The sequence below is a fragment of the Triturus cristatus genome, chromosome 9 (assembly GCF_964204655.1).
Source record: "Triturus cristatus chromosome 9, aTriCri1.1, whole genome shotgun sequence".
Lineage (NCBI taxonomy): Eukaryota > Metazoa > Chordata > Amphibia > Caudata > Salamandridae > Triturus > Triturus cristatus.
The window spans coordinates 1,156,312,922-1,156,326,043 of NC_140592.1; the positions used below are offsets into that span (position 1 = coordinate 1,156,312,922).

General features: G+C 45.0%; 1 protein-coding gene across 1 annotated transcript in view; it reads left to right on the forward strand.

Moving 5' to 3' along the window:
• MAP3K9 (mitogen-activated protein kinase kinase kinase 9) overlaps window positions 1-13,122 on the forward strand; it is a 412,289-nt gene that overhangs the window by 170,568 nt on the left and 228,599 nt on the right. The gene's annotated exons all lie outside the window — the stretch shown is intronic.

Genomic DNA, 13,122 nt, shown 5'->3' on the forward strand with positions numbered 1-13,122 from the left:
GATGTATTCGACATAGGGAAATGGCGATTTTTGGTAGCCTTAAGTATAAAGGGAAACTTATTGCTACCTAAGCCATCCTTTTGCCTCGCCCTTATATTCAGCTGTCAATCAAAAGAGGGGAGCATATTTACTAATATTTGACGCAATGCAACAACCAAATTTGCAGCATTGTGTTAAACGGATAGAGCAGACCAATGACATAGCTACTAACAAACTGCACTTTTTCTCTCTCAGCCTGCGCTGCCGCACTTTAGGGAGCATTGAGCCACACACACACCCTTGCAGCATGGTGTGCAAGGGTGTGTGATGTCTAGCATAGGCTCTGCACTGGTAGGATACCTTGCAGTATAAAATACTATTCTTGATATGCTTTAAAACTTTTCCAAGTTTGCATGTGTGCTGTACAGTACAGCACACATGCAAAGCGGGGAAGTTTAGAGAACAGTGTAACACTCGCCTCGAGGTGGTGTACACTTTAATCGCAATGTCTTGTCTACCTTTGTTTAGTACATAGGAATGGCTGTCAAAATCCATGGATGGTTGCTTAGGAACACTCATGTACCACCCATGGTATGACTGCTTCTGTCAAAGTAACGCAAAGTAGCGCATAACAGTACTTTGTATTATTAAAAGGCTACTTTCCAGCGCAAGACGTGATTTACACTGCAAAGTAAATTCAGATTCCACACTTTGCCCTGGTTTTTGTCAGTTCTGTGATGCAAACTGGCAGCCAGTGTAAATCTGCCCTGCGGCGTCTAGACTGGCCGAGGGGGTTTATAACATAATATTCCTGTTTGCAAAATGAAGCCTTCACAATATGTGGCCCGGGTTAAAAAAGAGAGTAATGGTTGGAAATGCATATTTCCTGCGACAGCGCATGCTTTTGCACTGTTTGCATGGTGGTTAGCAAGTACTTACCTGAAGATGTCAGTCTGATTCCAGATGTAAGACAGATTTCTGTGTTAGGGTTACAATCCCTGGTTCCCAGATGGTATGGGGAAAAGGGAGTGCTTGGTGCTGACAAGATCCAAATAAGGTATGGGTAGAAGGTCATTCATCTTTGCTTCAAGAGCAGCCCCATGCTTTTATATAGCCCCTCGTTTTTCACAGTGTTCTGATCCACAGATTTGAGCATTCTGCTTTCTGTGATTGCCAGACAATAAATGCCTTAGGATACATCTGGGTATGTTAACATCCTTTGGGATGCGTAGCTTGGTTGAAAGTATGATCTTCATTACACCTGATCACATCAATGAGATGATGCAGAGGAAGAAGAGATTTCACTACTGCCGCAGGTAGTGGGGGCAGTGTTAGTACCAGGATAATGCAATGTGCATGCTAGAAATATTGCAAGAGATCAAGTGGTGTGCCTGGCACGTCCATAGCACTGCAAAGTGTTAAACACTTCTATAATTCCCTGATGAACATTAAGCGCATGTCAACTTCTACATTCGTGTGTCACAGCACCTGCAATATTACACTGTGAATGTCCGAAATACAGCACAAGAACGATCACCTGGCAAAAGATACTGCCATCATCTACTGTTGAGGTTAAAAACCATCACTTGCAGTCAAATGATACAACCATCCTTCCATGGTGAAAGATACAACCATTGACATATAGTGAAACATACAATTGTCAGCCCCTGGTAAAAGTTGCAACCATCCTCAGTAGGGACCCTTACAACCGTCCTCTACAGTTGAAAGATACAATCATAGAGGCAAAAATGTCAACGATTAAGAAGAAACGTTGGGTGTTACAGACAATTGTTGTACTACCATGTATATCCTGCACGGAAAGGTAGCAAAAAAAAAGGGTGCTCTGACACTTCAAACAAAGAAAATAGTTCTCAGTTTCACATTAGTCTAAGGTAATGTTGATTCTTGGAGTCCATAGTACTGTAATTTTCCTTAGGAGAGCAGAAAATGCACGAGGATGTTAGCATGTTATAACTTGGGATGGGACACAATCCTTTCCTCTGTAGTGTACATTGATTTAGTAAAACAGAAGACAAGGAAGGTGTGGGAATACGCGAATCAACGAGTCAGTATCGGCCCAATAAAATGCATCACAACCTCCACAGAATTGGAATATAAAATATTGGCAGATAACGAGGAAAACAATGAACATAAAAATGTATTTTTTTATCTGCCACCAAAGCCTGTCTTCCTTAATGATATGGTACCTATAACAATCGTTACCTGTGAGGAATGCATCTAATTCTGCTTTGCTCATAGAAAATATCAGCATCAGACTATGTGGTTCAGGCAGGTGACATCCAGAGTAATGTATATAATCGCAGACAGCGGTCAAGGAAAACATATTCCATCAAGACCCCGTGTAGTTTCATCCCTGTTCCTTATTTAGGTGCATTGTTCTTGGCACTAGCTGGCATTTCAAGTAGTAAGGTTATCATTTGGATGTTGTGAGCCTAAATAATGGGTACCCTGCTATCAGCAAACTTATATCGGAAGAAACAATCCCCTCTTACCTTAACTAATTAATACTATTTGATTGCTCTAGGCTTTCCCCTCCCCCTGTCAGGTTTTTTCAGTACTCTGTAAAAAATATATTAGCACCCCTGCTGTTAGCTTAGGCACCCCTGCTGTTGTTTTAGCACCCCTGTTATTGGTTTTAGCACCCTGTTGTTTGTTTTAGCGCCCCTGCTGTTTAGTCTGTTAATTGCAGATCTCCCCCAGATGTTACGCGATACGTATAGTTTTTCATCAAAGGTTAGAGGTAGATATATTAGTTGCCTCATGTACGTGGACGATCTGGTGGTGATGGACCTCAAGCCTATAGGGCTGCAACGGAAATTAAACGCCCTTAATGCCTACTGTCTTGAACACAAATTAATGATAAATGTTGACAAGACAAAAATCATGTTTTTTTGCTAGGAGGAAAAAGAAATTTGTGTGGGTCCTAGGTGATGTATGTTTAGAGCAGGCTAGAGAGTACAAATATCTGTACGTAACCTTTTCTGACGATTTCAGGTGGGATAAACAAATGGCTTTCTAGAGACTTGTTCTATCCACAGTCGTGAATGGGGTGAAAAGATTTGAGCGCAAGTTTGGGAGCCATACCTTTGAGCCACTAAGTAAAGGTATACAGGGTAAGCTAATCCCACAGGCCCTTTATGAAGCAGACGTGTTGGCTTGGGATAGGCGGGTATCATCGGAAGGTTTAGAAAGTAATTCTCTGAAACTGCTCCTCGAACTCCCTAAAAATGCTATGATTCAAGCTGTAAGGAGGGAGTTGAGACAGTAGCCTGACTTGCTCTGGTGGACTCCAGAGCCTTGCGCTTCTATATTTCTCTTAAAGATGGGACGCCTGTTGATAAATTGTCAAAGAAAATCTTACCAGAAATAATTCTAATTTATGCAGATTAAAAGAATCATGTGGTAATGATGCTGAAGCGTTTGGGGGGCGCAGAGATGCGTACCGAAAGAGAGAAAGTAGACCAGAAAAACCAGATAAAGAGTACACTCAGGCAAACTGCTCTAGACACCAGCTGGAGAGAGAATTTGTACTATCTTAAAGCCAAGAGCACAGATCTATTACCGTACCTGTATAACATTGAGGGTGGGAATCGACCCTGTGTGGCATATCAAGGGATTAAAAATAGAAGTTGCTAAGAACAATGGGCAGTGCCCCTGCAAGGGAGGTAGGAAATATTCAGTGAGCCATATTTTGATGGTTTGTGCATTCTTCTTAGCTGAAGGGAAACATTTACTCCAACCTGTATTTAAAAAAAAAAATAGAATCCAAACAATGCAAATAGGTGTGAATTTAATACACGATCTTAGGTTCCGCGATGTAACTATCACCATTGCCCAGTCTTAGTATAAAATCTTAAAGACACCTACGATATTAGCCCTTTTTTAGGATTTTAGCATAAAGTTGGCATGGGTGTTTTTCAATTAGTAAGGAAATCTTTATCGCAATTTGAGTATCTCCTAATAGGAATATGTTAGAGGACGAGAAGTGTGGCTCATACTGAATCAAGATTAAGAGAGATCATTGAAGTTGCGATAAGCACTTTGCACCTTATAAATGTCGATTGGAGTAATATGAATTGTTTGTCATTGGCTTAAATCTTATTATGTTTTTTAAAGTGCTGCAAATATATGTAGTATCTTGGGCTGTGAACTATATTGAGTCATGGTATGCAGAAATGTTAATGTTTATATGTTTGTATTTGTGTAAATTGTAAATATGTGAGGTTAAAAGATATAATCATGAATTGGTATTTTATGCTATTAAAAACAATTGTCTATTTTGATGAATTGTGTGTTTATTTCTATAAGTATGTATTTCTTGCAACTAAAGCATTTTGACTTCGTGAAATATAATGCATTTTATTCACATGCAATGAATGGCTTGTGCAAGTTTCCTCAGCAATAGGACATCACTATCAAAATCCATGGTACAGCCAGTAAGTCAACCAATGAACTGTAAACTCCTTCACTTAATCAACTGACCATGAGGAAGCCATGAATTTGGCCAGTCTTTCTCTGTAGACCCGAACTCACAGATTCCAGACCATGCAGGGCAGGCGTGGCCTTTTTTGGATTGGATGTTGATCACATTATCAGCTTTGAGCTATGTAATAATAAGTCTTATTATTTGACTGCTTAGAGACAAATTGAGTTTGTGGTGCACGCTAATTATTATTATTGTTATTAGTAATGCTTTGACAAACGTAGGTGCAATCCAGTGCCTCAGGGCATAGCCAAAAGGTGAGACCTATTGGCTTTGCCAATGCTTGATTCTCTTCCTTTCTGGGTTCTTACTTGCCAGGCACTCTCTGCCCAATAGTTTGACTTACAAGGCAACTATAAGCAACATCTTCCACTTAACGTATGTGTCCAGTAGAAATCGCTATCATCACCTCTCCGCCACTTGGTAAGCCATGTGACTCTCAAACCACAACAAATCGCCAAAACAAGCTCAGATCAGAATTTAATTAAGAAAGGAAGACATCAGTGAGACCGAAACATTCTGAGAAGGATTTTCCTTCGTAAGAAAAAGTACAACAAAATAATCTAAAATAGTTTTACATTGTTTAACAAACCGTGTCTGTAAAGCACAAAGTGGGATTCAAAAGTCATATTTTACTATACTCATTTCATATGGGCAGCTTTTTTTTCGTTACAAACCTTATATTGTCTAAGATAGCAATGATCATCTAAGGAATCTAGTCTGGCAGCTGCATGTTTTTCCATAGAGAAGGCACAAATGAGTACATAGGAGAGAAGTGGGCAATGTAGCGAGACATAATTTTATGATCATACTTGCACTGTGGTACGATGCAGCCTAAAAATTTACATTTGAGCAGATATGTTCCATGATCCCACCTTCTAAACTGCAGATGCAAGAATACATCTTCCTGCTCTGGCATTTACTATATCTGCTTGGGATCATCATTTCTCGGAGTTGTAGCAAGTGGTGCTGATGCAGAATTCCTTTGCTGGGTCAAGAAAGAAAACATAATTTAGTGCCTTAGGATGAGCTGAGCGCCTGGTGATGTGACCTGATGGTAAACAAAGGAATCAGAGAATCCAAGGTGAACATGGGTCTCAGTAACCTTATCACAGATTTCTACCAAAATTACTCCCCTGATACTAATCAACATTTCATGAAAGGTCATTATCCACAAAGCTGGGCCACTATTTCTTTGTCTACCCTGGCCAAATTTTGATATCACTCCAACCCTGCAGTTAGGTGACAAGAAAGAGAAGAATAAAGTTGCCTCATTCCAGAGCGCACTCTGTGATGTTTTTCCCCTCATGCACAGTACACAGATAGGTGCTGTAGTTAAAAATAGGCCAAATTTGGGAGATGCATTATGGTCCAATCAGATTGACAGTGCTCGGGGTGCTGTCCAGCTGCAGTCCCCAAAACTGTGGTACAAGCCTCAGGGAAACTGTGCCACCTCGCAGTTCTGCCTCTGCTGGCATGCCCATGTGGAGCACTTCACAGCTAGGCTAAGGTGGCATTTAAACTGCAACCACAGTGTAGTGTGCACCGTCCTAAAGCACCCTCTGGCAGAGAATGATCTCACTACTTTCCCGGCTTCTCCCAATTATCCCTTAGGGTGGAAGCTGCACAGGAGTTGTCACCATTGGCTCAAATTCTCCCCACACCGATGCGCAGCTCCTTTGCAAGTCAAAAGGTCTGGGTGGGCAATGAATGATACTGCAGAGGTGCAGCGAATGCCTCCATGCCCACTGCATTGATTTTGCATTGATTTTGTTTTGTAACCAATTTTGTAGAAATCAAAGCACTCATTTCAATAGCCAGACATTATTCCCTGTTTAGATTATGTGGTCTAGTAATGGATATGTGTTGTGCTGTTGGCTCAGTAAGCGAATGCATGCAGTCATGTTTGACAGCTCTGAATGATATGGTCTTAAACGTGTACTCACTGGTGAGTCAGGCAGTGTAACTTCATGATCGTATTCTCAACTACCCTTGATTATTCCTCTGAGTAGAGACCAAACCCTGCTTCCAAATCAATTTTAGGATTGCTTGTGCTCCATCGCTGCTTAGATGTATGCCATTTCCGTATGTCAACTCAAACTAAAGCAAGAATATTACTTTTGAGAATCCTCCTTCCTCATAAAGCAGCACCTGGTGTTTGACAGACATTGGAAATCCCCTGGTCCTTGTCTGTAATTTAGGTGTAATCTTTGACATTCGGTATTAAGATCATATTATCAATATGACCTCTACTTTAACTCCTATTTCTTAAAGTTTTATGCACACATTTGCCTTTGTACCCTACCTTTTGTCATAAAGTTGTACAAATAATATTAGTCTTGCTTGAACTATTGTAATTCTTTGTTCCTTGGTCTTCCCAATCCTTGTTCTACTGTGTACAGCAGATTCAAAACACAGCAGCTCATCTGATCATAGGACTTAGTAAGAGAGCACATATGTCTAAGTTCACTCCATTTGCTCCGAATCCAATAGCTTATTTAAGGCTCTTTAATATTCTGCCCAATTTTATTAGTGTTGTAAGCCTTTTAACCAATAATTAACTGTCACTGTTAAGACGGTTGGTTGAGCAGTGGGTCATATCTTTGCCCCTTTGTGCCAAAATAATTTCAGCTTGAGTACATGATTGCAGAATACTGTTGTCATCTAAAATGTCCTTTTGATTAAGATTCTGCAAATCAGTTTCCAGTTCTTCTAGACTTGCCAGTCTTCTGCTGATTTCTGGCACTGGGCTATTCTCCACTTCCTCCTTAAAATTCTGTTGATCAGAGTATATTAAATAAAAGGTCTAGAAAACTTACCATGCCAACGAACAAGTTACTTACCTTCGGTAACGCTTTTTCTGGTGGATACAGTATCTGCCTGTGGATTCCTCACCTTGTGAATATCCCCTGTGCCAGCAACATTCGGAAACTTTTGTAGCAGTCCATGCCGATGAGGTCGAAGACGACGTCACAGAGACACGGCTCCGCTCGCGACTCTGCTGACGTCACCGGCTCCATAAGAAGACCTTCGAGGCACATGGACGGACTGACAAACAATATATATATACACAGTATACACATAATATACAAATCAACACACACAGTATGGAGATCAAATAGAAAGGCAAAAGAAACAACACAATGCCTTTGACAGGAATAAATACATCCTGAAACACCATCATATACTGAAGGTATACAAGGGTGGACAACGGGGAGGCGGGTGGGACAGTGAGGAATCCACAGGCAGATACTGTATCCACCAGAAAAAGCGTTACCAAAGGTAAGTAACTTGTTCTTCTGATGGTTACATCTGCCAGTGGATTCCTCACCTTGTGAATAGATTCACACAGCAGTCCCACTCCAGGAGGAGGGTGTCCACCCTTCTATACCAGAAAGTCCTGAAGGACGGAACGAGCAAAGTGTCCGTCCCTCCTCACCTCGGTGTCTAAGCAATAATGTTTTGCGAAAGTGTGGAGGGAGGCCCAAGTTGCCGCCCTACAAATGTCCTCCACAGAAACACCTCTAGACAAAGCAGAAGTGGAAGACTTAGCTCTAGTGGAATGAGCCCTTATACCCTCTGGAGGTTCCTTACCATCCAAAGAGTAGCATATCTTGATGCACAAGACAATCCATCTGGAAAGGGTGCGCTTGTGCACCGCTCTGCCTTTCCTGCAGCTAACAAAGCCCACGAAGAGCTGGTCATCAACTCGAAAGTCTTTTGTCCTGTCAAGGTAGAAGCTCACCGCCCTCTTAAGGTCCAAGCGGTGAAGTCTCTCCTCCTCCTTGGAAGGGTGAGGGGGAGGATAGAAGATAGGAAGGGTAATGCCCCAGATGGAAAGGAGTTACCACCTTTGGCAGAAAAGCAGCCCTGGTCCTGAGTACCATTCTTTCAGCATGAATGGTCAAAAACGGGGGTTTTGAACTCAGAGCTTGAAGCTCACTTTCCCTCCTTGCCGAGGTGATTGCAACGAGAAAAACCATCTTGAAAGACAACAATCTCAAAGGACACTTATGCAAGGGCTCGAAGGGAGAACCCATAAGATAAGTTAAGACCAGGTTTAAGTCCCATTGAGGCACAATAAAAGGAGTAGGAGGAAACTTGTTTGTAAGGCCTTTCAGAAATCTCAAAACAATAGGCTATTTCAATAAAGACGGCTGATCCGGCAAGCAAAGGAAAGCCGACAAAGCCGATAAATATCCCTTTACAGTGGCCACAGCAAAGCCATGCTGAGCAAGAGAAAGGGCAAACTGCAGAATGTCAGATAAACGAGCCCTCAAAGGATCAATTGACTTCTCTCCACACCAGAGAACAAATTTAGACCACCTATAGGAATAGATAGATTTAGTGGAATGACGTCTGGCAGACAAAATTACATCTACCACATCTGGCGGGAGAGAGAAAGAATTCAGGTTGCCCCGTTCAATCTCCAGGCATGAAGGTGTAAGCTCTGGAGGTGCGGGTGTAGAACCTGCCCCTGCGACTGCGAGAGGAGGTCTGCCCTGAGAGGGAGACGGAGCGGAGGGCACGAGGAGAGTTGGAGAAGATCTGTATACCACACCCTTCTTGGCCAATCCGGAGCGATCAAAATGACATGGGCCCGGTCTTGGCGAATCTTCCTCAGAACCCGAGGAATCAAGGGTATGGGAGGAAACGCGTAAAGTAGATGTGAGTCTCATCTCAACTGAAACGCATCCCCCAAAGCTCTCTGCATCGGATACTGGAGACTGCAGAGTGACGGGCAGTGACCGTTCTCGTGAGTGGCAAACAGGTCCACCTGAGGAGTACCCCACATCCGAAAGACGTGACGAACCACCTCCGGATAAAGCCTCCACTCGTGGTCAGCGGAGAACTGCCAACTGTGACCGTCTGCACGTACGTTCAGAACCCCGGCCAGATGATTTGCCATCAGACAAATCTGATGATCCTGAGCCCAGGACCAGAGACGCAGAGCCTCTTTGCAGAGACAATGCACCCCACTCCTCCCTGCTTGTTGGCATACCACATTGCGGTAGTGTTGTCCGTCAAGACTTGAACTGACTGACCGCGAAGGGAAGGGAGGAAGGCCTTGAGCGCCAAACGTATCGCCCGCAATTCCAGAAGGTTGATGTGAAGCAACCTTTCTTCTGGAGACCTAAGACCCTTGATCTCCAGATCCCCCAGATGAGCACCTCACCCTAAAGTGGATGCATCCGTTATTACTGTGGCCACCAATGGAGGAAGATGGAAGGGCTTTCCTTGAGACAGATTGCCCTCCACGCTCCACCAAGACAGATCTGCCGCAGCTTCTCTGGAGATCCTCAAAGACTCCCTGAGATCTCCTTTGTGCTGATACCACTGCCTGCGGAGGCACCACTGGAGGGCCCTCATATGCCAGCGTGCATGGTTGACCAACAGACTGCAGGAAGCAAACAGACCGAGCAGGCAAAGGACCTTCAGGACTGGAACGACCGCTCCATAGTAAAACAAAGGAATCATTTCCTGTATTTTGAGAATACTTTGAGGAGGTGGGAATGCTCGACACACAGTAGTGTCCAGTACCGCCCCTATGAACAGGTTGCACTGAGAGGGCACCAGGTGAGATTTGGGTACGTTTATCGAAAAACCCAATTTGTACAACAGCTGAGTCGTAACCTGCAGATGATGAAGCACCTTCTCTGGCGACTCCGCTTTGACCAGCCAGTCGTCCAGATAGGGGAAGACTGAAATCCCCGACCTTCTGAGATGGGCTGCCACCACTGCCATCACCTTCGTGAAGACTCGGGGTGCAGTAGTAAGACCAAACGGAAGGACCGCAAACTGATAATATTGCGACCCTACCGTAAATCGGAGATACTTCCTGTGCGACTTCAGGATGGGGATGTGGAAATACGCATCCTGCAAGTTGATCGACACCATCCAGTCCTCCTGATTCAGCGCCTGAAGAACCTGCGCAAGGGTGAGCATCTTGAACTTCTCTTGCTTCAGATAAAGATTCAAGATCCTGAGGTCCAATATCGGACGCAATCTGCCGTCCTTTTTCGGAATCAGAAAATACCGGGAGTAGCATCCCTGACCCCACTCCTGCTCTGGAACCATCTCTATCTCACATTTCTCTAGTAACTTCAGGGCTTCCTCCTGCAGGAGAAGTCGGTGGTTCTTTGAGCAAACCCCTTGACAAGGAGGGGAATTTGGAGGGAATTCCGGAAAGGGAAGGGCGTACCCATTTTCTACAAGATCTAGAACCCAAAGATCTGTAGTAACTGATTCCCAATCTTGTAGAAAATGGGTAAGCCGACCCCCCACAGGACCAACATGATCCAGAATGGTGGATCTAGGGCTGCTTTGCGGTGGTGGAAGGGGCTGAGGAAGAGGAAGAGGAGGAGGAAGAGAGCTGTCGGCCACGTGTGCGACCCATGATTCTGCATCTGTACCCCTTATACAGAGTGCTCTGCTGTTGTTGCTGCTGTTGCTGCTGCGGCTGCCTGTAAGAACGAAAGGTTGCCCTTCCGAAACCCCTGTACCTCTTGAACGAACCCCTCGACTGGGATTGAAGGCCCAAAGATTTAGCCGTAGCCTTACTTTCTTTAAAACGTTCAAGTGCAGCATCCGCCTTCTTGCCAAAGAGTCCGGAGCCATCAAAAGGCAAGTCCAACAGCGTTGATTGAACATCAGGGGAAAACTCCGATGACTTAAGCCACGCGCTCCTCCTAGTGGCAACAGAAGACCCCATGACTCCTGCTACTGAGTCAGCTGTGTCCAATCCACTCTGTATCACCTGACGCGCTGCCGCCTGGGCATCCGCCAGGACCTCATTAAAACCAACCCTATCCTCCTCTGATAGTTTTGTGGCTAGTTGCTTCGCTGAATCCATGAGCGCATGTATATAGCGTCCCAGAAGGCAAGTGGCATTCGTAGACTTAAGAGCCCTGCTGGCCGAAGAAAATACCTTTTTGGCAAAATGTTCGACTTGAATTCAGTAGAAGGCAACTGCAGATCTAAAAGTACAGCAGCTTTTCTTATGACAGCATGGTATGGTGCCACATCCTTTGAGGGTTCATCAGAAGGAGGAGATTCAGGAGACAGGTCCAGGCCACTAGCCTCTTTTAGCTCTTCAAAAACATCATCTGACTCCATAAGCTCCCCTTCTTCTTCCACCTCCTCCATTAGATACCTTTGTTCATCCAGCGCTCTTTGAGCTGCCCTCCTAGACCGGATTCTTACAACCGGCGTCGGCGGCACCGTGATCGAATCTGACGGCGTCGAACGTGGATCCACAGGAGCAGCCGGCTTCGGGTCGAGTCGGCACCGGTGAAGAAGGCAGCGGCGTCGACGTCCTCGGCGCTCGTAGATGCCAAGACGGCGTCGCCGGAAAAAATGGCATGAAGGGGGCCTGAGGATAGGCTTGAGGCACCCCCAAACTGAAAGCCATAGGACCCATAGGACCCGAAGGTGCTCCAGCAGAGTACATGGCTCTTGAAAATACCCCGTACATTGCATTTAGATAATGCGTGGGGTCCTGACCTGGTCCAGGGAACGCAAGATACTGATCAGGCATCACCGGACTCGGGCCAACAGGCGCCGACGGTGGAATCTGCGGGGCTGAAGGCTCACCCGGAACTGGAAGCTCCTCGACCGGAGCCGGGGACGAAGCCGGAGATGGAACCGGCGTCGGAGTTGGAACCGGCGTCAGAGATGGAGCTGGAGCCGGAGAATGTTCCGGTGAAGCCACTGGAGAAGAAAGGCCAACAGGTGAATCCGGAACGGGCGAGGGAGAAATAGAGTCCTTACGGCGTCGAGAGGGTGACTTCGACCTCGGAGCCGTACTCTTGTCCGAGTGACGCCGAGAGGAATGTCTCCTCTTCTTGTGCTTCTTGTATTTTGAAGCATGCCCCGAAGTCGACTTCGACGCCGACCTCGATCTCGACCTCGATCTTGACCTCTTCCTAGATTTTCTCCGGCCTCTCTTCTCTTTCTTCATCCTCGCGATAAACAGCTTTGCTTCTCTCTCCTTGAGAGCCTTAGAACTCATCTTGCGGCAGCAAGAACATCCCTCTACATCATGGTCCGATTATAGGCACCATACACAGTCGTCATGTGGATCCGTGATGGACATATGCTTCCCACATTCACGACAGAGCTTGAATCCTGACTTCTTTGTCGACATTTTCACAGAAGAAGACAAAGAAAAACAGTAGAAAAACAAAGTAACAGTGAAGCTACAGATAGAGATTCCCGAAATCCGTTGGCGTCGACGGCGCGGAAAAAAGGGAACTGACGTCATCACTCCGACGAGGTCTTCTTATGGAGCCGGTGACGTCAGCGGAGTCGCGAGCGGAGCCGTGTCTCTGTGACGTCGCCTTCAACCTCATCGGCGTGGACTGCTACAAAAGTTTCCGAATGTTGCTGGCTCAGGGGATATTCACAAGGTGAGGAATTCACTGGCAGATGTATCCATCAGAAGATTGCATTACCGAAGAGCACACTCACTAACACTCCCTCAGTGTCCTCAATATCCTTGTTGCACACTATTACGTCTCACCTTCCTTATCTGCCTTTCTTTTGACTTCCTCAAATTAATTCATTGTTTCCCTTTCACTCTTTGTCCTGCTAGCATCTTTTCCTGAATCCGTACACCCTTCACATACATATCAATCTTT